This window comes from Notolabrus celidotus, chromosome 17 (genome assembly GCF_009762535.1).
Source record: "Notolabrus celidotus isolate fNotCel1 chromosome 17, fNotCel1.pri, whole genome shotgun sequence".
NCBI classification, from domain to species: Eukaryota; Metazoa; Chordata; class Actinopteri; order Labriformes; family Labridae; genus Notolabrus; species Notolabrus celidotus.
Window position 1 is genome coordinate 3,077,248 of NC_048288.1, and position 24,904 is coordinate 3,102,151.

The 24,904-nt window shown below is 41.1% G+C and overlaps 1 protein-coding gene across 1 annotated transcript in view; it reads right to left on the reverse strand.

Moving 5' to 3' along the window:
* Window positions 1–24,836: 24,836 nt before the first annotated feature.
* ofcc1 (orofacial cleft 1 candidate 1) overlaps window positions 24,837–24,904 on the reverse strand; it is a 50,359-nt gene continuing 50,291 nt past the window's right edge. The window contains exon 8 of the mRNA XM_034705844.1: window positions 24,837–24,885. The gene's annotated coding sequence lies outside the window, so the exon portion shown is untranslated. The remainder of the gene's footprint in view (window positions 24,886–24,904) is intronic.

The following is a 24,904-nucleotide window of genomic DNA, read 5'->3' on the forward strand; positions in this document are numbered from 1 at the left end:
TACACGGGTGTTGACACAATTATGCATGTTGAGGTTGTGTGTGTGTGTGTTTGTTTGAGTGGTAATACATGTGTTAGCTCCATTCCTCCTTGGCAAGGCCGCCAAAAGCTCCTGGATTGTTGGGTAATTAGACATGCATCATATTATTTACTTCAGACTTTATAATTGATTTGTTAAGGTGGAACCAGCGTGCTGTAGTGCAGGCTGCTCTTGTGATTCCAAACCAAGGTTTTGTGACTTTACTCTGTATATAAATGTGTACATTTCAAAATGAAATTTCTCAGTCCATGCTGCAAACACAGGGGAAGAATAGTGAAGAAGCTGCATTGTAGGTTGATTTGGCGTGTGCTGCCATATTTCCCATGAATCGTTCTAGCATAAATCATTATAAAATGCATTACCGTAGAGGGATCGCATTTCCATAAGTGCGTGTTTATGCTGGAGTGATACACAAGCGTAAATAACACTGATAATCTCAGCCTGTGTTTGATCAGCTAAATCTGAGTTTGAGGGTGCAATCATTTGTGACCTGTAATATTAACGGCAGCTATTAAAAGCTGTGGAGGATTTGCAAAGCTTCATTTAGTCCGTTGGGGAGATGTGCGTGAAATAGAGTTCCTTTGGTCGTAACTAATGTCTCTAATTCTAATGAGCAGAGCTTCTGTGTTGCAGCTACATGCTCCTAAACTGGGAAGCAGTGGATTAAGAGAGTTCTCATGAGGGCAAATGGACCCGAGTTCAAAGTCATGGGCTTTAAACAGGCATGTTGAAGTATATCTTGGTACAAAAGCCTGAAATTAATTCCACTGATATCCTTTTGTACGTATCGTTGTACACATTTTCATCCCATCAAAATAACTATCATGAATTAGAAGTGCTATAAAATTTGTAACAGCATGTCTTTGAAGATTTTAATATATGACTTTGGGACGTTTCCAGCAGTTAGTGATATTTATAATGCATCAGTGTTCAAAGGTTTCACTGAAAACACAACAGAAGTTGTACAGGTTGTCCTCTTCTGAATCACAGGTGTCTGAAGGCTGTTGTAAACTCAATAAAACACATTTCAAAGAACGTAAAAGGGAAGCGGTGGAGAGAGATCTATCTTGGGAAAAAGTTTCAAAGAGGAAAAAGGATGATACAAATTAGGAGGGTGAATGAGACTGAAAATAAGAAGGCAAAAAAAGAGAGCAAACTGAGTCGTCCTGGCCAGTGAAGCCATATCTCACCTGCCAGAACAAATCTGGGATAATACCCAACTCACAGGTAGCATGAGCGCTGTGTCCAGCTGGAAAAAGCAGGCTCACTTTTAATGCAAATCATGTGTTAATACATCATTTTTTTTCAGCACATAACCAAGCTGGGCATCAGAACATGCCAACACTGGCTGTATTCCCATGGGAGTAAAGGAGACAGTAAAAACAAACACATGTATGTTTGTATGTGACACCTCAAGCTTCAGAGCTAGCATGTCACTGTGCGACTGGAGAGACTCTATGACGCTGTCTTAGAGTGTTTTAATGATATACGTCTTTGGAGGATACCCTGATTGCTTTTAATTCAGTATAAAGAGAACTTGGATGTTAGTATCTGCCTTGAATATAAAGCTACACCACATAGCAGTTAGCTTAGCGCAGAAAAAGACACGACACACATGAACCTAGTCATATTTTAAAAGTTTGGGGGATTTTTGTTTTAACTTGGAAAAAATTGTGCTAACTGTGATCTATTTTTGTGTTTAGCTTCAGTAAGCTAGGTGCAACCATGGTACTACCATCAAACATTGTAATGTATCCTGTGCTAACTCTCAACAAGAAGGTGAGTAAGTACAGTCCTGCTAACATTTCTGTGTTCGTTCAGCTCACCCAAAATGACGTGTGTGTGTGTGTGTGTGTATGTGTGTGTTATTTACTTCTTTACTATTTTTAACTCACAGACTGCTTCTTGGCTTGCATTTTGTCTGGGTTAGCTTGTCTGTGCATCTGTGACGTGGACAAAATGGTTAAGACTAGAGACGCAAATTCAAAGAGTTCTCCATGATCTATCTTTAGAAACTTTAATAATCAATTTCCTATGGAAAACACAAAAACAAATGTGTTTTTTTTTACCTCTAAATTATGTTCTCTACAGCTACACAGTGTATATATCTGACAGTATTTTATGGCTACGGATCATATAAATGTGTACAATATGTTAAGATGTTGAATTTCAACGTGTGGAGCAGGCTCATAAAAATAATCTCTGTGGAAGCATAGTCATATAAAGTGAAAGCTCACTCGGGACTTCTACCAGATCTGTATCCGGTCTGTCTCGGATCCGTAACAGTCCGGCTCCATGCTCTCTCATCCGTCAACACCCACCGGTTGCGTTTTCAGAATCACTGAATCATGGATTCTCCTCCTCCTCCTCTCCTCATCCATGTTGTCTTTCTGGTCCTCTGAAAACCTCTGACCTGTTGACTCCAGGCCTGGCTCCGCTCATCATGACTTTGGTTTGTTGTTGTAGTTAAGTGAAATACGATCTGGTGATAACACAGAGTGTTTTATTCTGAAAATTAACCGGATGTTTTCATTTTGTTTTGGTGAAACCTGACTTCCTGTCCCGCTCCATCTGCTCTGTTGAGATTGATGCATCGTGCTGCGGCATCCTGCAAAAATTGAAGTCTTGTGTATCTGATCAGGAGGACTCCGACTTGTTGGATCAGAGACGCAGCCGGAACACAACGGAGCGGATCCAGTGGAAGTTAACACACCGACTAGAATAGAAACCTATCAGATCCCGTGCTGTGACGGATCAGAGATGGGCCGAACACAGATCTGGTGGAATTTGGCCATCAGACTACAACATATGGATTTACTACATTAAGAGACCTAAACAGAAACACATTTCAGGCTCACAGAGAACACCCTCAGACTGCTCTGATGTTGTGGATCTGATTCTGCAGACATATGAACATGCCAGCAACAAGGGGCCATCCCACCGGTCTGTTGTCTTTGAATCCAAAGATAGGAAACTACCTGGGTTAAGTTCTCAACCTTTGTCTCCTTGTTGTTGTTGGCTGCTGTTGTGTATTTATTGCATAGCCGCAGCCCCCAAGTGAACATCGTAGCTGAAGGTAATATGAGACACATGATGTTTTTTCCACATGACAGAAAATCTAAAAAAATGTGTGGTTGAGTAATTTCTTAACAATTAATTGATACTAGATTAGTGCAGACTGACATCTCCTAGTGCAGACTACTCGGGAAACCAGTCCTGAGACTGCACAGTATAAGAAAATTAATTTTGTGAAATTACATAAAAAGAAAATTTGAAATATTCCTTGCAAAGTAATTTTCCATTGCAAGCTTTTAGGATCTCAAAGGAAGATTCCTGTACATGATGGTTTGAGGTTGGCAAAGAAGGCCCACACAGGAAAAGAGACAGAGGGACTGAACACACACATGTAGTAATAAATATACATGCATGATATATACACACTTTTGGGCTCATTGAGATTCTGAGCTGGGAGTCATCATTTGGGGCTGAGGAACGAGACAGGAATTGCGTGTGTTTGCTTTTTAGTGCGAGAGTGTGTGTCCAAGATGTAAGTGTGAAGGGATGTCAGTGTGTCGAGATGGGGGGAGGGTTGTCCCCTAATGAATCCCCCAGGACTGAGAGTCTTTCATTGACGGCCGCTAATTTCACCTGACACTTTGTAGCCGCCGCTGAGCACGGCCTGGCAACCAATCGGCACGCATCAGTCTCAATCAGGAGGAGATGCCCCTGCTCTGATGCCCACTTACACACACACACACACACACACACACACACACACACACACACACACACACACACACACACACTGTTTAATGCATGGATAAGGCTGGTATCAGTATTTCCACAACTACCATCCCTAAGGAGAGCACCTGATCCTGACCAGGAGGAGGTGCTTTACTGAGTCTAACTTTACCTGACCTCTGGGGGCTAAGCACTGGTCTGTCAGGTCTGTCACACCTGAGGTGGAAGCACAGCGATACAACACTCGAGGCCTCCTCGCTTTCTTCTCCTTTGCTATCTAAAGAAACTAAAAAAAAACCCTCTCAATAACATCACCTTGGCTTATTGCCACCTTTTGCACACTTCATGACAACTCCCCTAAAACATTGAGGAGACCACCTGAGGAGCTGAGAGTGGATTCCTCTAGAGCTGAAGTCAAGCAGCACCTCACAAAAAGCACCCTGGAGACAGATGGTTACAGAGCTGGAAGAGAAGGAGAGCCAAATAACCGGGGTGCAACCTTTATTCAATTTGTGGATGCTTGTGCAGATGCATGCACCATGAGTGTGTGTCGCAGATGCTCAAGAGGTAAACAGGGATCTCCATGCACAGCCAGCTTATGTACTCAGGGTCATCCCTATGTTTCCACATTTCTGAGATTTTTTCTTTTCACTGAAAATTAGGCCCTATCTTCCCACAGCCCTATGATCCCACATGTCTAGGACATTTTCAAAATTAGGTCTTGTGTTCCTTCCCTTCAATTTAAGCCCTGCAAACTATGGTTTACGTCCAGTTGCTGTGCTTCATTCAGCTGAACTTGAAGCTAGTCAACGAGAGGCCTCTCTGCAACTTAGATTAGTTTGTTTATTTAAAAGGACAATGCACACTTACATAAGATGTTTTCAGATTTAGCTAAAAGCTACATTCCATCTGTAGTCCATTGCTACTGGATAAAAGGTTGGGTGTAATTGGCTACCAAATTCAAAGTGGGAGAAAGGAGGATAAAATCTGATACAAATGTATGAAAAAGGAAATGTGTGAACATAGGTCAGGTGCCAGTCGGTTGCAGGAACATGCATAAGGAAAATATTTCCCATAAGTAAAGAGGGTTAACCATTCATGTAGCCGTTTTTGATTCATGTATTTAATTCATGACTGTGACAAATGCACAATAATCTCTGGTCTTCATCACCCTCCCACCTTTCCTTTGTCCTTAATGTTTCTTTTTTGAGGCCTTCTCTCCAGGGCACAAAGAAAGTTCCTCCTATTGTCCAATGTGGAGTTATGATGAAAAAATCGTGAGGCGAGGATTGTTTACAGGAGGAAACAAAACAAGAAACTATGTTGAAAAATGAGCACCGCAGTTAGATTTCGCAAAACAATTAATGTTGCTTGCGGTGGGCAAAAAGCGCTCGAAGCCAAAAACCCATCTCTCGCCCTCCTCAGCTCGTGAATGTGGTCGACGTCCCGGGTTTCTCACTGTGTCAAGAAAGAACATATTCAAATGTGTAAGGCTATTAAATGTTAATTTGCACAACAGATGAATGTCAAGTACAGTGCTTCATCAACAAAATGCCCTTTCTCTTTCAGTATGCAAAGAGCCGGGCTTTCACCAAGTGAAATGAGTTCTTGATTTTGGCATTTGCATACCTCGGATAGATTTCTTCTGAAGTTTTAAAAGTTCCAACTTGTCCTCACTTTCAGAACTATTGAGGGATCCCAGCTCATGCAGCAGTCTCAATTATGCACATGGGAAGGAGATGCTTTGCTGAACAGCACATGTGGAAACACTAGAGCTGTGAGAATGATCACCTCTCCAGGCACAACATGATGATACTTTGTTTTGGTTCTGTCCACATTTGAACAGTGACTATACAAACAGTCTCCTGAGCCATTTGTATCAAGTGCAGATTCCTCTGTTTCAGCTGTATTATGATCCACTCTGAACTTAATCTTGAGCAAACAGCTTGAATTGGCCGACGACCAGGAGTGACTAATGTGGATGCTGGCCACGTATCACAAAGAGGAATGTTGATGTTGAAAGTGTTGAACCTTTATTGACAAACGGCATTGAAGGAGAAAATAAATTGAATCACTGAAGACAGAAAGTCTCAACGCAGCCAGCTTAGGATGCTGATGGATGAAGATTATGAGCAGTGTCTGTGAGAATGTGTAACTCCACACATGCTGAGATTATCTAATCCAAAGTCAAACACAGCAGAAGATTCACTAAAGCCTTGATACTTCATTTTACTTTAAGTGTCTTCAAGCTTCTAGAAAAAATGTTCTTTACCTTGAATTCAATCAATCAATCAGACTTTATTTATAAACCGCTTTTTATACAATGACATTGGAACACAAACTGCCATGCATAAAAACAACTTAAAATAGAATAAATACAAAAAAGAAAGTTATATTAGAAATAAAAAGACATCCTAATCCCAACCCCAGTCCTGACTCCAAACCCAGCCCACAATCCTAAATTTAAGAACACAATATATGGGGCGCTGGTGGCCTAGTGTTCCAAGTACCCCACATACGGAGGCTATAGTCCTCGTCGCAGAGGCCGTAGGTTCGATTCCAGCCATGACCATTTACTGCATGTCCTCCCATTCTCTCTGCTCCCTACATTTCCTGTCTCTTTTCAGCTGTCCTATCCATAAAGGCAACCCCCCCCCAAAAAAAAAATATTGAAAAAAAAAAAGAATACAATATATGCAATAATAATAATAATAATAATTATTATCATTATAAAATAACATAATAATTGAAAAATAAAAAAAGAAGTTTCTGAACGAACTGAGGAAACACTCTCATGATATCTTAATGAGGAAACACTGAAGGTAAAATAAGATGTCAAAACTCAACACAGGAAATTAAACTCACCAAAATAAAATACATTTCTAAGATAATAAAACACTAAAATATTAAACCATTCAAAGAAAATCAGATGCTGTACTTAAAGGGGCTATGAGGACTATAATGGATAATGGATAGAGGATAATTCCCATGAGCACCCTCGCCCACTGTCGCAAAGATGTGCCTCTTACCAAGGCGTGCATTTGTTTTGGGAGCAACAGATGGAGAACGGATTGTCTTTTACTAAAATATTACATTGTGATTTAAAACAGAAATCCAGCATTACATACCTGTCTCAAGGAAGAGGGTCCACCCAGCATCTGTTTTCAGTCATTTTAACTCCTTTAGTTCTCTCCATCTCTGAGAAGCTATCCTGAAGTGTTTCAGACCGGGCTCTGTCACTCTCCTGTTTGCTTTCTTCATCTCTTCTGTCCTTTCTCTGTTTGCTAGTCCAGCTCCAGAGTCCACCATAACTTCAAAATAATTCAAATAAATCGATTTCTTCAAGGAAAAGGCCACCGAGCACTTTGTTGCTTCTCTCTCACTCTGCTCACGTCTCCCTGCTAGACTTAGCCAGTCTGTAAACAAGGAGACATCCGGGGTACTGCCGTATATCGTTCCATTTTTTTGCGCGGGAAATGGTCAGGTGGGACAGGGATTTCTGACTGTTCTGAGAAATAGCATTAAGATTAAGAGCAGGAACATATATAAAGGTGAGACTATTTCAAGATCACTTGGAAAGTCCTCATAGCCCCTTTAAAATAATAAATAAATAAAATGTATTTTTTTAAAAAGTGACTAAAATTTGAATTAGATAATAAATAAATAAAATATATTTTTTTAAAAAGTGACTAAAATTTGAATTAGATAATAAATAAATAAAATATATATTTTTTTAAAGTGACTAAAATTTGATTTAGATAATAAATAAATAAAGTAAGGTGAAATAAAAGTGTTAGAAGAATAAAAGTCAGTTAAAAGCAAGATTAAAAATCTTTGATAAAGAAAAGAATATCTTTATTTTCTAACTCCACATCTTTTGTCAATGTTGTGATATTTAACACAAAAATGACCTCCACCCATGTCGCCTCTTGCTTTTCTCTGTTGTGACCGAATGTTTTGAGATTAAATGGCACCCCTGTTACTTACTGTATGTATAGCACTTTCCAGAGGTGACTCAACCCTCTAACCTTTTATTTACTCACACACGCTAAAGAGCCTCTGTCAGTAGTGCTCTGACGACCTCCTGCGCTCACCTTCCTGACAGCTTCTCCCCTCCACATCTGCACCGGACACACTCACACCCAAGACTCTGAAACCGAGAGCGAAGAAGGAAACGCTGATCCTCCGTGTCTTGAGCTGATGTCGCCTGACACAGTCCAAACAAAGCTCGGTGTTCCTCCACCGCTACGTTAAACATCGGGGGCCCGCGTGTCAGGCCTTACCTGCTTCCTGTTCGAAGGCTCCATGGAAACCGGTTGTGACGACACCACCTGGTCGGTGTCAGCAGGAGTCAGCCTGAGCGGAGCACGGGAGGAGGAGAGAAGGGGAGAGGGAGACCTGGAGGAGAGGCACACTGTAACCTCGTATACTCCTACTGTACTCTATGTATATCGCTGCAGGAAACTGTTGTCCATTTTCACAGATATTGATTATTTTGTTCCAGCAACATGTTGTGCTATGGACCAATGCTAGATTGTCCAAAACGTTGACCTTTGCACTCGATTCTGAGATTTTAGAATGTGATGCCACTCTGCTCTTGTGTTTGCTGAAATCACTCTGGTGAATAGTTATGGATATTTTTCAGCAGGATGTTTTTGCCGCACAGCCGGAAGATGCTAATGTGCACCTGGAATGAAATACAGCTAATTCTGGGCCACACTTAAGAGAGGGCGATCCATTCATCAGCATGCTTCATATTTTTGGTATGCTATGCTGTCAAATGGCTGCATACTGAGTCTACAAAAACGCATCTCATGCCTTCAGGGGATTCAATATTCTTATTTATGTATTTATCAAGTTGCTAGTGCGTATTCAAAAGTTACTCACTTACAATATATTCATTGTCAGCCCACTGTTTATTGATCACTGAAGTTGTGCCACATGCTCGCATTTTGCTCAAGTGTGAGGAATAAAATTAGTATTTCAGAACGTAAGTAGGAAGGGAATCTATCATAATTTCAGCATAGCCTGTGTTAATGCAGCGTACCACTGGATTTAGAGGCTTTGGACTGAAGTGTGTTTGAAGGAAGTTGAATATTAAAAAATGATAATAATAAGTGTACCAGTCTTTCTGTTTCTCCTTCTATCCAGCTTTCACTGCCCATCCTGTCATGGCAGTTCACCAGAGTCTGGTGTCCTCATTGGTGGATTAATGTTGGGCCATTCCATTCCAAATATTATAACAAGACAACTTTTAGCTCTTGAAACATGTTGCACCTTATAAATGAGCATGTTTTGCCTGTATATCACATGCAGTGGTGGATAAAGTCCACGTCTTCATGACTTCAGTCAGAGTATAGATCCTCCTGGTCAAACATTACTCCAATACAAGTGAAAGTTGTTCAGTCTGATTCTGACTTGAGTTAAAGTCCTGGAGTACTTGATTTTAAAAATATTGAAGTATTCAAAGTACTTTTTAAAATATCTCTAAATGTATTTTCACAAAGCATGAGGTCAGTCAAGAATGCATGGGTGAACATTCTGCTCCGTTCTGTTTATCTAGAAAACATGATTTCATATGTAAAAAGTCTACCATGAAATCTAAACTAAGTTACTACAAGCACAGACAAGTTTACAATGTTCCTCTGGAATCAAAGCAGTGTGTTAGCTCCAGACCTCCACATGCTTTCTCAGGTTAGATGCTGATGTTTTGGAGGCTGTGATGAAGTTTGTGTGGTAAACAGATCAGAGATTTACAACAATACAAACAATCATTCTTTATTTCAAAAGCTCAAACGTGGGTTTAAAATATGGCCGTGGTGCTCAGGTAGAGAATCCTCATCCTTCTCAGTCATAGCCATCATCACCACGACTAAATGAACGCACTGATCTGAAGAACGTTTGATCTATGCTCAACCCAGCTACGGCTACACCACTGAGACAAACCAAACACAAGGACACCAACAGTTTACGGTCTTTGGGATCTGATTTCAATCAATCAATCAATCAATCTTTATTTGTATAGCGCCAAATCACAACAAACGTTATCTCAAGACGCTTTTACAAACATAGGAGGTCTAGACCACTCTATGTCAAATTATGAACAGAGACCCAACTTCAAGACAGGGTATGACTCAGTCTGACCCCACCTTAATCCATCATGAGCATTGCACATTGCAGTATTTAGCTAGTTACAGTGGTGAGGAAAAACTTCCTTTTAACAGACAGAAACCTCGAGCAGAACCAGACTCATGTTAGACAGCCATCTGCCTTGACTGAGTTGGGTCTGGAAAGACAGATAGAGGGGAGTAAGAGAGAGAGGTGATAGTGATGAGACAAGTTGTAGAAGCTGTTGCCGCTGGAGTACAGCATGTCCGTATCAGCTGGAGTCCAGATCGTCCGCAGCAGGAGGACGTCTACGGCAGCTCAGAGGAATCTACGAGACAAGGGAGCTCAGGGACTCCAGAAAGGTCTATGGTTAGTAACTTTAATGGGACAGGGAGAGTTAAAGTAAGTGATGAAGGGGTTGGGGGGAAGGGGGTGAGCTAGGATCCCAGTGTGTCAGTGTGCCAGTTCCCCCGGCAGTCTAGGCCTATAGCAGCATGACAAAAGCTGGTCCAAGCCTGATCCAGCTGTAACTATAAGCTTTGTCAAAAAGGAAAGTTTTAAGCCTACTCTTAAAGAAAAGAAGACTCATCAGCTGACTTCAAAGATAAAGTAGAGAGTAACTAGAGCACTGATAGAAATGTAGAGGAGTCAAAAGGATGACATTTGTCTTTAAATGGAGTAAAAGTAATAAGTTCACCCAAAAATAATACTCAAGTAAAGTACAGATACTCAAAACATGTACTTAACTACTGTCCACCACTGATCTCATGTAGTGAATGTCCATGTTTTTATATAAAGACTGTTGTGCCGTGGTGAAAGTAGGACATTTAAGCACAAGTGCAAAATAAAGAAAGAAGAGCAGAATGCTTGTGTGTGTTTTCAGCCTTCCCCCAAATCGAGGCCACACTTTTAAGGTCAGCAGAGTGCGAGGAAGTGCAGCGGGTTGCAGAATGTTGCTGGCACTTAGCTCGGCGCACTTCTGAACCTCGTAGACGTCTGTGGCAAGGTCACCGCGGGAAGCATAAATGGGAGTTGATGGCTCCGTTGTTCCGTGTCATCCGCCGTGCACTCCACCATACTACTCGGGGACGGCACTTCTGAGCGCAGCTGACATCATGTACATATACACAAAAGGAGGCAGGCAGGATTAAAAAGCGTGGCAAAAATAGAGCCCAGACCGACATTATTAAGACACAAGCTTCAGTTAGCCCGTACAATGTGCTGATGGGCTGGGATTGATGCATTTCCTGTCTTGAATCCAGAGAGAGCTTTTCATGCTGGCCTGCACAAAAAACTGACCACATGTTAGTGGAGGTTTTTTGTATTTGTTGGCTATTTTTCCTTTTTTTTTAATGGAAAAGGATAATGGAATTTCATAATGAGAGGCCAGAGTGGTCCTGACGCTCTGCCCACCCTCTTCTCTACTCCAGACTTTTTTTCCACTCTGCGAATGCATTGTTTTACTGCAAATTATAACCATAAAAAAGCCTCTGATCCCCCATTCTGTTAAATTAATAGAATTACGCAAAAAATGTAATGATAGCAATTAAGTCTTGAAAATGCAAATTTTATAGTCAAGGACGATTACCTCATTTATAGCATGTGCTGGAATGATGCCAGACGAAGGTAATTTAGATCCGGGTTGCTCACGGTTACATCATGATGAATATGAGGCGAGCGGGACCTCATCACGCACCTCCAGTCACCCAACGCTCAATCAAATGGTGAGGTAGGGGCGGAGCTTAAGGGAATGAGGTACATGAACGCTGTCAGGGGTGAGTCTTCTGCAGGAGAGGAGGACATACATCAGGAGTCAATGTGACTGAAGGAGGATGAGAGCTGCCAGTGTGCTCTAAAAGGTGTTAATGTTGGGACATTTAAATGTCTGCAAAGGGCAGCTCTGCGCTGACCGTGAGCTTTAAACGGCCTGTTCTCGACTTCTGAGACTACACAAATATTATGCATTCCCACATCTCCTCCAAAGACAGAAACCAAGTCTGTTTTACAGCGAATGCTGACATTTTAGAGGGGAATGGATTCTAATACAGCTTTGATGGAGGCTTCATTCAGCGTGCCCTGTTAACCTCGTAATGTTTATTGCCTGAGATTAAGAATTCACATCAAAACTCGTCGCCCAAATGACATTTAAATGCAAGGATTTTTAAATCCTAACTGCGTTTGGCTGAGTAAAACACTCACATCAGTTAATTATTCCAGACAGGCAGCCGTAATGGCATGAATCTTTTATGGGGGTCTGCCTGATGCCATGATCTCTAATAGCTTAACATTTCACTTTAGCACTCCCTCCACTCTGCTAATCAACAACTGTTTTACATGCTGCAGTAAGGTGCAGGGGGCAGCATGGCACTAAAGTCCAGATCCTCTGCAGTTTGTCACTGCCTCGCTCTATGTCATCTAAAATATTATCTGCATTTTTCTCTGCTGAAGGAATAAATAATCATACAGTATCTTCAAATTTCCAGTGAGGTGACATGTTCATGTAAGCTGTATATTTCCCTCCAATCCTTCTTACAGTGTTTCAAATATTACTGGTTTGATTTTGCCTCCAGGGAGATTTAATATCAGAAAAAAGCAGCCAGATAAAATAAAAGAAAGAGGAAGTATCCCTCTTGTTTCCTTTAAAACTGGGGAGCCATTTAACTAACATTTCACCCAGGTCTGGCTATTACACAGTCTATTGACACACATTGCACCGGGGCTGGACTCTTTCACAACCCCATCCATCGGTCACACAGATTGTCCCCTGGTAGGCAGAGGCCTGCAACGTTAATGGAAATGGGGCGATGCTGGGAGCATAGAGCCTGGAGAAGCCTGGATGATCCCTCAGGCCATGGCTGCCACGGGATGAAATAGAGAGACTATTACAGCCGAGTTGTAAAGCCCCACACGCTCCACGCACTATCATAATAGAATATTGATTCTATCAGATGCCAGGCCCCGGCCTGTCCCTGCAATGAAGGAAAGAGCACTAAAGGTCATTGTGTAAAAGAACAGAGTGGGGGAGAGAGAGACAGAAGAGCAGAGAGGTGGGGAGGAACAGAATAGGGTGGACAGGAGCGACAGAATGAGCTGCTGCTGCTGTGATACTGTATTTCTGTTATTACTGAATGCATCGTGCTGCTAGAATCAACACAGAACCATCACAAAAACTAAAAGGATGAGTTCAGTGCCATATGAACAAAGCTGAACTAATCTTTACAAATTTCCACTGTGCAATTAAACTCTCTTTTTTTTCATCTGCTTTTCTGTTTTTTATTTTTTTGCATTGCCGCATCTGTCTGCACAGCCATAAGTAACAAGGAAGCAATTTCAACCATTAATTGTTGATCAAGGCGGTTGGGAAAAGCGCCAAAGGAAAAGGATGACAAATAAGCGCCCACCACGCGAACAGCAGTACAAATTACACCACAAGCAGGAGACGTTTATGCTTGATTGGAGCAATTTAATGTTTTCTTACAAAAAAAAAGCTCGCAAATCCTGGGAGGACAGTTAAGGAAATGACTTTTTAATCATCCAAGGAGCCGCTGCGCCTTGTCTTTCCTGATGGCCCCATATTGAAGACTTAGAGCCATTAGGGGAAGGAGTTCATTGGTTGAGGGCGTCCTCGGCAACAGTTGGAAGGCTGTTACTTAAGGAGACAACTTTTTAGCGTGCAGATCGTCCAAACTCCAAAGAACACATTTGATTTGAGGTGGAGTGGAGGCTGGTGGTCATACTGGGTGGATGGGGTTACTAATGCATTAAACAGATAAATAGTTAACACGGTTTCTCAGCAACTTAGCTTTACACTGTTATGATGTAAGTTGTGCCACATTCATGCTTTCTAAGCATGTCAGATACATGTTTTAAATCCACAGCTCCTTGTTGCATCTCCTCCAGAAAGCATGGAAACAGAGAAGTGAATTCTTAGCAACACTTGTCATCAGTCAGACCTTGTGTTGAAACACAAAACTTTATCCTTGTGTTGAAAATTGCATCGACGATGAGTTCCCTCATCTCTCAACTTCTAATTTTTCATGGATAAGGCTGGATATTTAAGAGGGTAAATAATCCATCCATCCATAATCTAATCCATTTCCTAAATCGCTCACCTCTCTGCTCACTCTCACAGAAGAATCATCTCTGCAGTGTGTGACGCTGCAGCTGATGGTTTATGGGTTAAATGATCAACAAATCAAATGTACTAACATAGTTCAATAATATAAAAACATTAATAATAGCAATGACAAGGGTAAACTATAATATAATAAAATAAAATAAAATAGAATAAAATAGAATAAAATAGAATAAAATAAAATAGAATAAAATAGAATAAAATAAATAAATAGAATAAAATAGAATAAAATAAAATATGGCAACTATTACAGATATATACACACTATGTACACTTCTATCTGATAAATAGATAGGTAAGTTATTGCATGATAAAAATTGCACCAGGTTATTTAAAAACAAACATACACAGTATGAAGAACAGTGCGATTCAGATGGATACAGTAGTTATTTGTGAATGTGCCAAGTCACATAGTAACTTCCATGTAGTGGAATGAAAGATGAGAACAGGTCCGTTCAGGTCTATTTCGTTGCATGTGTTGATAATCTTATGCTTCCTGTTTTATTTTGTAGAATAATCTCCCTGTGTGTTTATGTCTATTTTTACTTCCTGTGTTTTCCCTCCTTTTTGATTGTCTTCACCTGTACCTTGTTGGTCTCACCTGTGTCTCGTTACTAATTGCCCATTGTGTGTGTATAGTCTCTGGCTGTTTTTGAAACCTCCTACTATACTAGCAGTACGTACTGATTTGTCCTAATTTCAGTATGGAGTATGAAGAGCAAAATCTGCAGTATGCAAAAAACTACCTGGACGTCACATTGATTCAGGAACATGTCTCAGTCTGCAGCGGACCAGTCTCCCTCACGTACTGTTTCCCACAATGCACAGCGCTAACGTTCCACTTCTTCTTTTTTCCATGTATGACAGGGGGAACTCAGTGTTTAGTTGCTGTGAAAATCATTAAATCACATATAAACCACTTCTTAACTTTTTGAATCATAAGTGACCTGCGGTATCTCTCCGTGAGACACCCCAGGGGAAGAAACTGGAAATCCAGCGACGCCTGACCCAGCATCCTGTAGACCAGATCCAACAGAACAGTCATACTAGAGACTACCTTCAGACGCAGCATACAATACGTTCAGCATACTACATTTGTAGGATGTATGTAGCAGGTGGTTTCAGAAAGTGGGCCTCAAAATTAAAATTATCTGTTGTTTGATATTGGTTAAAATATGTTAGGACTTAAAACAATGTGTGCCTAATTTCATTTTTAAAAGTACAGTAAAGTGGGACCACCTGTACACACCTTGTTGCGCTGATTGTGTGTTGTATTTTGATATTTGGTGCATGTCATCCCTCCTTTCTTTCCACATTTCCTGTCTCTCACTCTATCCTATCAAAATAAAGGCAAAATAACTCAAACACAACATGTTTTCAAAAGTCCAGTATTTTGTGTATTTGTCATTTGAACTCTAAATGCTTTTAAAAGAGGCCCAACTTATATATTTGTAAAACAACACTAGCACTCATAGTTCCTCTACAACCATCATACTCTGTTACCAAGTCAGCAGAAGCCCATGTTTAACAATGCCACAGTAGCATGCACAATACATTAGGAGACTGACTAATCTCTGCTGTGACATTATGGCCTGTACAAACTTCCATGATGAATTCTGTTTTTCAGGCCCCTTGGAAAATATATTCATGAAATTTCAATGTCCAATGAAACAAGTCATCTTTTAACCAGAGCTTGACTGTGACATCCCATTCCTCATCTCTACTCCAGGAGAGGCTTTATTTTACTCAAATAAATATCCATTTGTCTTGTTGTGTTTCTGTTTTTTTTCCACACACAGCTCTGGTAATTGAACAGCAGTTGTTGTCGAGGGCCCCGGCAAATGAAACTGCCATTGTAGCATCAAAAATAATCAATTTGATGAGTCTTGTATATACTCCCATACTCAAAGTAATGTGATATTGATTCGGCGCTCTGATATAGTGCTCCTCTTCTGCACCAGAATGATTATTGGCTTTTGACAAATTCCAGTACAATTTTTTATCCCCCTCTGCTCTCAGACGGGTTACCTCTCTCCTGTCACAAAGCTCGACTCCACGCCACGGCCTGAGTGTGTGTTTGTCACACACTCTGACAACAACAGACTCTTTAGTGCTCAACAACAGCAGGAGTAAAACTTGACCCAATCAGTCCGCTTTAAACGATTATACATGCAACTCAATTTGCATCTAAAAGACATTCTTTTTTTGGTTTTGCTCTCTCTCTTTCACCTTCAAACACACACACACACACACACACACACACACACACACACACACACACACACACACACACACACACACACACCTTCAAGTTATTATGTTTCACAGTGTTGTGAGGCATTGTGGATGGTAGCTCTGAAAAGCTAATACATTATTTAAATCCAAATCACCCTCCCCTGTCCGGCCGTGTTATAGATGACAATAACCCCGCCTCTCTCTTACTCTCTTACCCTCCTTCTCTCTCTCTCTCTCTCTCTCTCTCTCTCTCTCTCTCTCTCTCTCTCTCTTATCTGTCTTTCTTCTTTGGCTCTCGTTCCTTGGCAGAGAACAGAGTATTCATTCAGGTAGAGAAAAGGATGAATGGAAATTTAGCATAACGGTGTAGAAAGACAGAGAGGTGTCGTGATGAAAGAAAATGAGGACTGATATGAGAGAGTGATGGAGAGAAAGGAGGGAAAGATGGCAGAACTCCACAACAGGCCAGTCTGTATTGATTAGTGTGTGTAATAAAGAAAGCGAGACACTTGGCCCCTGAGAGGACACGGTTCACTTGGTGTCTGCTTTAACAAGGAATGTGTTTGTGTGAGTGTGTGTGTGTGTGTTTGTGCGTGAAAATCCAAACCACTAAATATGCCGATGCGTGCACTTTACACAGAGAAATGCCGATGGGCGTCTACAAAAGTGAATAAATGAAGGAGTGTGTGTGTGCAGGAGTGTGCACCTGTGCATGTGTGTACAGTTCATGCATGCCTGTGTGCTTGTGCACGCTGCAGGCTGTACCCCCTTTGCGCCGTGCATGCAAACACCTTACGCATACAACGGGGGCCAGCTCATGGAAAAATCAATACACTGGTGATAGAAATATGCTAGAATGTTCTGTAGGTGAGAGATTGATCTGAGCTCCACAGAGGGTCTGTCAAAAACCAAATAATGGTTAGGGGCCAGCGACCTCCAGATCTCCACAGAAAACAATAATTATAACCACGCCATGTATGCCCGCACTAAGCATAAAGGCCACAGTCAATGAAGGCTAAATGCTAACCCTGCAGAGGTGGAGGCTGAGCATGGAGGGGAACTGGAGCTTTCACCAGTTACTGATGTTTAAAGGACCTGTTCACCAAAATAATGAAGAAAATCAATTAAACTGCATCTAATATCTCATATAGTCATGCAGTTAAGGTCAGGTTAGCTCTAGTTTTTATATGTGCTTCTCCAAAGGTTTCCATGCCACCAACACAGCAGAGAGGAATGCAATTTTACTCGAGGTGATTGGAAAATATGACATAAATATTCAGAAAATGAAATTTTAAGGGAGCTTACTCAGCTCCCATTAAGTGACACAAGGTGATTACTTGTTTTTGGAAACACTGGAACAAATGTCTTTTTATGTTTGAATCAAAATCAATGTGTAAACTGTAGTTATGTGATCTTTTTATTTCTTGCTGGACATGTATTTGACTTATTTCTAGTCCTTTATATTCTATTTGTGCTGATATGGACCTATGGGTCTCAAATAAAGTATATCTCAAAAGACATTATTGACTCCAACTTCAAGAAAATGATCATTTAACCCATTTCAGCGTCTAATTATTCAAAGAGTTGTCAAAATCACCTCATAATCAAGGTGAAAGTGATGTGTTTACATGACCTTTGACTGTAAATAAATGTTGTTTCACACTTAACATTTTACTCCAACTTTCCTGCCATGCTGATACTGCTTTTCACATTTTTAAAATCATATTGGTACCTTCTGTCTACACTGTAAAGTAAGTGAGTAAGTAAGATTTATTTATAGAGCACCTCTCAAGAACAGAGGTCACAACGTGCTTTACAACAAAAACAAAAGAAAAACGTTGAATGTCAACAATGTCCAAAGTTCTGAGGTTCCAGAGGGAGACTGTTCCACAGTTTAGGACCAACAACCTGGAAAGCCCAGTCTCCTTTAGTTTTTAACCTGGTACGAGGCACAACCAATAAACCCTGATCAGAGGACCTCAGAGTCCTGCTGGAGGTATATGGCTTCAGCAGCTCTTTAATGTAGACTGGAGCCTGACCATTGAGCATTCTGTACACAACAACAATAGTTTTAAACTGGATTCTACATTTAACTAAAAGCCAGTGCAAAGATATGAGGATTGGTAGATGTGATGAATAAATGAGCTACCTCACATCATTTGTTACCAGGTTGCAAGTTTGCAAACAGCTTCAAGTGGACGCTCGAGAAACAACAGTTTTTCTGTACTTCCATGTTGGCTTTTTTTTTCAACTTCAGAGGTTACATCTTGAGCTGTACACATTATTTTAAATGCACAAACATAGAGCATTGACTTAGATCAGGAGGACTGCGTGTTATTTGCTTTCAAGCTTGATTTAAATCCCCCAGCCTGCATGATGTGAACCTGAATTCACAGATCCATAGGCTGCCTGGGTGTTGTTGATGGTGCTCACATGCTGCAGCCAGCTCTGTGCTGGCAGGTGCACTAACGCAGGTTGTCTGTGTGGAAAGCGACCGGGCAAGCAGACTGATAAAAAGAGACAGCCGAGCTAAAGCGATGCTTTGGAGCAAGGAGATTTAATTGCTCCATGTGGCACAAAGCAAACTGTCCTCCCTCCTCGTCAGGCCCTAATGAAACAACGTTATCGACGGGAGGCCAAAGGTTTTCGTGTCACCAAGCTGAGTCTATCATAAGTCAAATATAAAAGTGCTTCATCCTCAAATGAAAATATGTGCACATTTAAAAAGGTATTTTCTTCCCTAGGCTGGAGAGGCCAACAGAGCATCCTGATCTCACCTCAGCAGCCTATCATCTGCGCCGCCACTTTCTGAGTGATGAGTCTCCTACAGGAACCAACAGCTGTATGTGCAAATCATGCATATAAATCAATTACCCAGGCCCTATGTACTTTAAATGCACCCATTAATTAAGCAATGTCAGACACAATGAACCATGAAGTTCATTACATTTTTAGCATTCAAACTTGGGATTATTTGAAGAGTGCATGAGAGAGAGAGAAAGGAGATGAGTTTACCTAATGATTAGCTTCATAGCTCAATGTCGGCGAGACGCCAGCGGAAATTTCTGGAAAGCTGTTGCGTGTGGAGATGGAGCGGCGGCGAGCTGTTTCAGCAATCTATGAAATATGGAGGGCTTGATCATGAAATGTAACAACAACAACTAAGTGATGAGCTCTGGCTGTGCCTCACATAATCATCTCTGAACTGTGATGGACAGATTTTCTAGAAGTCATTCTGATTTGCGTTTTCGAACAGTTGCGTTAAAAATGATGTATTTGCTCATGTGTCTCTAGAAATGTTGCACAGCATCAAGAAAAGTGACTAAAAATATGCATAAGAACTGAAACTGCAAGGTTTTCTTTCAGCAGCAGCACCATGCAGGTGTTTTGTTTAAGGATATGTGTGGAACAGGGCGTGCACGTGTGTGTCCGTGACCTCCGTGTTGCTTCGTGCCAGGCTGTAGTTTGGTTCAAGTTGCTGTGAGATGACAGCAGAGGTTGGAGGGGGGTGCAGAGAGAAGAAGCTGGGCCCAGCTGCCTGGCATTAAGCAATGACCTCTGCATAATGAAAGATGGCGACAACATTTCCCACTCATTACAAGGTTCCACACTGTGACAAGATTTGCATATTCATATATTTTTTTCCCCTCCGCCTCCGCCTCCCCTCCCCGTCTTTTCACCGCAAATTATTTTTTTCCTGTGAGCAGGACATCTGCCTCCCTGACACCGTACTGGAAGAAGAAAAATAAATAAATATGTGTGCAGAGAGGCACATGATCTATCCAGATGCCACAGAAATATGGCACGATGTTGACATCTCCGCACACCCCGACCGTGTGGGTTTTCCGCGGTTTAAGCACCAGGAAATCACGTTTGGGGTCAGTGGAGAAGAATACAGCCCGGGCAGAAAAACCTGACAGAGGTCTGGAATTTAAATCTGTTTTGCATATTATTGTTTTACCATTGTGACATAAATGCCACCGTAACACTGGTGTTGCAGGTTATGCATAGTCAGGGGCAACTTAAATTCATTATGCAGAGGAGAGGATCAGAAACGGTGTTGCTGAACTCATTACACCTTTCCTATTGAGTGACTGCTGAGCTTTCTTTGCATATATTGTTTAAAAAGATGAAATAATTAAAGGAGCATTTTAAGATTGATTTATTTACAGTTACAAAACATGTTGAAAAGTTACGTTTTACTTAAATCTAACATCTCTCACAATTTCAGCAAAACAAATATGCATCTATGGAAATCTGGTGAAGCTTATGTTCACTGATTCAAGCTGAGAATATCGTCAGACTTCTACTGGATGTTATATTTTCAGTCTTCTTTGATCAAAAAGCATCAGAGCACACAGCTTTTCAACACATAATTACATTTCAACATCAAAAACCTGTCATGAATGGAGTTTACATAGACATTCAGACATATATGCAAAGACTGCAAACCAAGTTCCTCATCAAAAGAAGTGTTCGCCTTAAAAAAACAATCAGGAACCGGCTGAAAAAGGAAAAACAAAGCAGCAAAAGTGTGAATTTGAATCCCTTTTATTTAGTTTGGTAACTTTAATTCAAATGAATCAGGCTGAGCTCGCCCCGCCAACCGTGCCCGAAGAGCCGCTGATCTCAACGTGCAGCGTAACGATCACCGCAGCACTTCTGAATGCAAACTGTTTTATGTGAACACCTCAAGCTGAGGGCTACATAAATATAGAATTAGACAAAGTGTTATTTTTTTTTCTTTTTATGTTTTATTTTTTGCTCTCCAGCAACATCCCCAGGTTGGGTTGGCTCTAAGCAGATGCGAGGCTGCCTACTTCAAAAAGTTGCAGCTCCCTTATGATAGCTCTGCAAAAAGGTTTTCTTTTAACTTAAATCAGCAAATGTGTGGAGCACAGACCTAGCGGCGTGTTTCTCTCCCCCAGAAATAATTGCTCCTAGGGATCAATTTGAAATTTAAATTGTGGTGAAATGGTGTTTGTCATTAACAATCAAATATTTGAACCATTGAAATACCCCTGCCCTCTGTGTATCTGCACCCTTTGCACCCAGTCGGAAACTTTTGCAGAGGGCATTGTTTTGATGGTGATGAAATGAAGCGTTGGAAAAAGCTTCACAAGAGAAAAAGCAGGAAAGGGAACAAAAGGCATTCATCACAAATTACATATTTATATATAGCTGTTACTGTGGAATCAGGTACAGATGGTAAGAGAGTGATTTCAAGGCCATTGTTTCTTAAAAATTACATGTTGATTAGGGGTGTAACGACTCTTTTTAACAACGATTCGATTCATATCATGATTCGTGGTTGCCGATACGATTAAAGGACGATATTAAATGACTCAGTGACTTGAAATCAATTCAATAACTTTTCAGCCAAAAATTCATCCAGTGTGACTGTGAAATAAATCCCTTGATACTGGACACTAAACATGCTGGAGAGGCCTGAGGCTTCTGCAGAGCTGATGTTACCTTGATGAACGCTGCAAGAGGTGCCTGGACAGCCGGTGTTGTGTGAAATCCCATGGCGCCTTAGTAGGTGGTTGGATAGATTTGTGGTGTTGCCGTGGTAACTTTACTTGACCTTTACATATCCTACAAACAGCGAGCGACTTATTTAGAACATCTCCGTCTTTGCAAAAGCAAAAGTGTTTCCACACACTGGACCACAATGGTGTGTTGATCATTTCTGGCTCGCCGGCTTCTCCTCTGCCGTCCTCCATGCTATGTTTTGTTGTCTGCTGGCGCGTGGTGATGACATCACAGACAGGCAGCCTGAATTGAGTAACATTTATCATCTTTATCATTAAAAGTGTAAAAAATAAAGTTCTGGGAATTGACTTACTATTTACCCCATGTCAGTTTCTTTTAGACATAACCCCTGTAGAAAAATACACTAGAGACCAAGAATACCTATTACATATACTCTTGATGATTGCTAGGAAAATGGTGACAATAAAATGGATGATTTCAGAGCCACCTACAGTGGCACAGTGGAAACAGAAGCTAAGGGAGGTGTATGGAATGGAGGCTCTGACTGCTCAAGTACAACTACGATCTGATAGCTTTGTGAGGAGATGGCTACCTATAGAAAAATATCTTGTTAACTAAAGGGAACCCCTCAATGTGCTACAATGTCTTAAATGTCCACTAAATTACTTTCCACCCATTAGTGTTATTCAGCTTTCTAGGCCCTAATGTGTCTCTCTCTCTCTGTATGTTTCTTTTTTTTCTTTTTTTTTTTTTTTCTTTCTCGCACTGTCATACATTTTCTGTGATGTTGTCAAGGAATGTTCTGTATTGTATGTTTTCTACGTGTTTAAAAAACTGAAAAATAAAAAAGTTTAAAAAAAAAAAAGTGTAAAAAAAAACCTCATCCATATAAAGTCTGCCGTGCTTAAATCCAATGTGTTATTTCCTAGTATGGATACAATCCATTTATTACCTTTTAAAACGATGTTAGATCCATATATGTCGTCTGGAAGGCCAACTTGCCGAGCACAGATCGATGTAGTCGAATCATAGGAATATAAATCGATCCATCGATGTAGTAGATGAATCGTTACACCACTAATGTTGATATAGAACAAAAACAGAGTTTGGTAAAAGGACAGGAAATATCAAAAATAGAGACAGTGAGGTCAGAGATATGGAGGAATATGGAGGGAAAGAGGAGCCCCTTGTCAACTCTGAGAGGCAGCATCTCTGCTTATTGTTCATTAGAGCGCTGATTGAATTGGTGGGTGTAGCACTGTCACTGTTAATGGAGTGATCTCTAATTGGAGCGCATTAGCTCTATAGGCTCTGGCTAGCGTCAAAGGCAGACAGAAGGACAAGATGCAACTAAACAAATCCTGCCTGTGCTGAAAATACACCAAAATTTCAAGGTCTGCTTAGCATTAGCACAAAGAGTCCTTATGCAGCTGATTGATTGTAGAGAGTGGTGGTTAAGTAGTTTCATATCAAACAAAGGGAGATCAATCTGAAGATGCGCTTACATTTTCTGTTACGTTAATAAAGCTACGTATTCGCTTTAAGAGTCCTCTGGTTATGAGGATCAGAAATGTTGGGTGTGTGTGTGTGTGTGTGAGAAAATGTGTTGTGCAGTGTGTGTGTTCATATGCACTGTGCACTCCGCCCTAAGGCCACCACTATGATGGTTTAAACATGGAGGTGAGGAGCAACTTCAAGGCCAAAGTAAGGTGTGCTCCCGGTAATGATGAGCATGAATGGCCACTAACGCCATCCAACAAGACCCAGAAGTTGATCCATAATGGCCGCCCATAAAGGAGAATCATCATCAATGAAAATGACAGGTTATTAAGATACGATTTTAGTGGAGGGGGGGAGCTATGGCTTTAGTATGATAGGTTGGCTATCTATAAAACCTTTACAGCCCAGCCCTCAATGACACGAGTCCTGATTCCCATCTCCCCACGCCCTGTGCCAGAGACACATGCTAATAAGCTCACAACCTTTAATTAAGCAATATGTGTAAGTAGGCAGCCATTATGGCCTGATTTGTGAGCCACTTCATTACACTGAGCACCGGCTAGCAGACACATATTCAATACAAATCAAGCCGGCCTGAATATTATCCTGCTTAATGTGAGGCCAATATTGATATTTTATCACTCGTGTTCTGATTAGCGACTTTTAACATCTTCATTTTTCACCGTGTTGAGGCAGCGCTGGAAACCCAACGACCTGCATCCATTAGAAGTGTTGCTGAACATTGTTTGTTAGATCACAAACAGCCCATCAGGTCACAGATGTGTTGAGTGCTTACAGGCACAGGAATTGCCTTAATCCGGATGAATCTGCTTACATGTCGTCTAACGTTTTCCACATATCGTCACAAAAAGTACACAGGACGTGATTTTAGTACAGTACAGTTTTATTGCTTTGATAAAGTGTTGAAAGATGATACATGTGACCAGTCACACTCTCTATTTTAGTGTGTGGCCCCTATACCACAAGTATTACAGTACTTCAGCTTCACATTTTAATCATTGCAGAGGTGTTTTTGGGGCGCTGGTGGCCTAGCGGTCTAAGCCTCCAACATACAGAGGACCATGTCCTGCATGTCTTCCCCCACTCTCTACTCACCACATTTCCTGTCTCTCTTCAGCTGTCCTATCATTAAGGCACAAAAGCCCAAGAGCTGCTTTCAATCAAGAAACAGATCAATATTAGTTTTTAATCAAACGGCAACCTCCGGTCTAAAAATATGAGTCCAATGCTGAAGTACTAAAAACTGCAGCTCATCGAGGATCCACTTGAGGCTGGCTCCAGAAGAACCAGAATCCACATACACACCAATTCAAAGAAGACAATATTTACAGCAGAAATAAACATGTTTACAGCCTGGTACAAAAGATGAGTGTAGTCTGGATAGCTCATTTCTCCATCAGCACACACTGTATGGGGGGTGAATTTTTTTCTAATGCGGCAATTTCAAAGATATTAAGATTATGAGTCTTCCAATGAGAGGCACAGCTGACATGATTGACAGGCGGGAACACTGTAGCTGTTGGCGAGGAGGCTCAAAGCCCGCCTCTTTATGTCACAATCACTGGACAGCAGTGATATGGCTCCTGCCGACGATTGGCCTCAAAACAGAGCTTCAGAAACAGATGGATG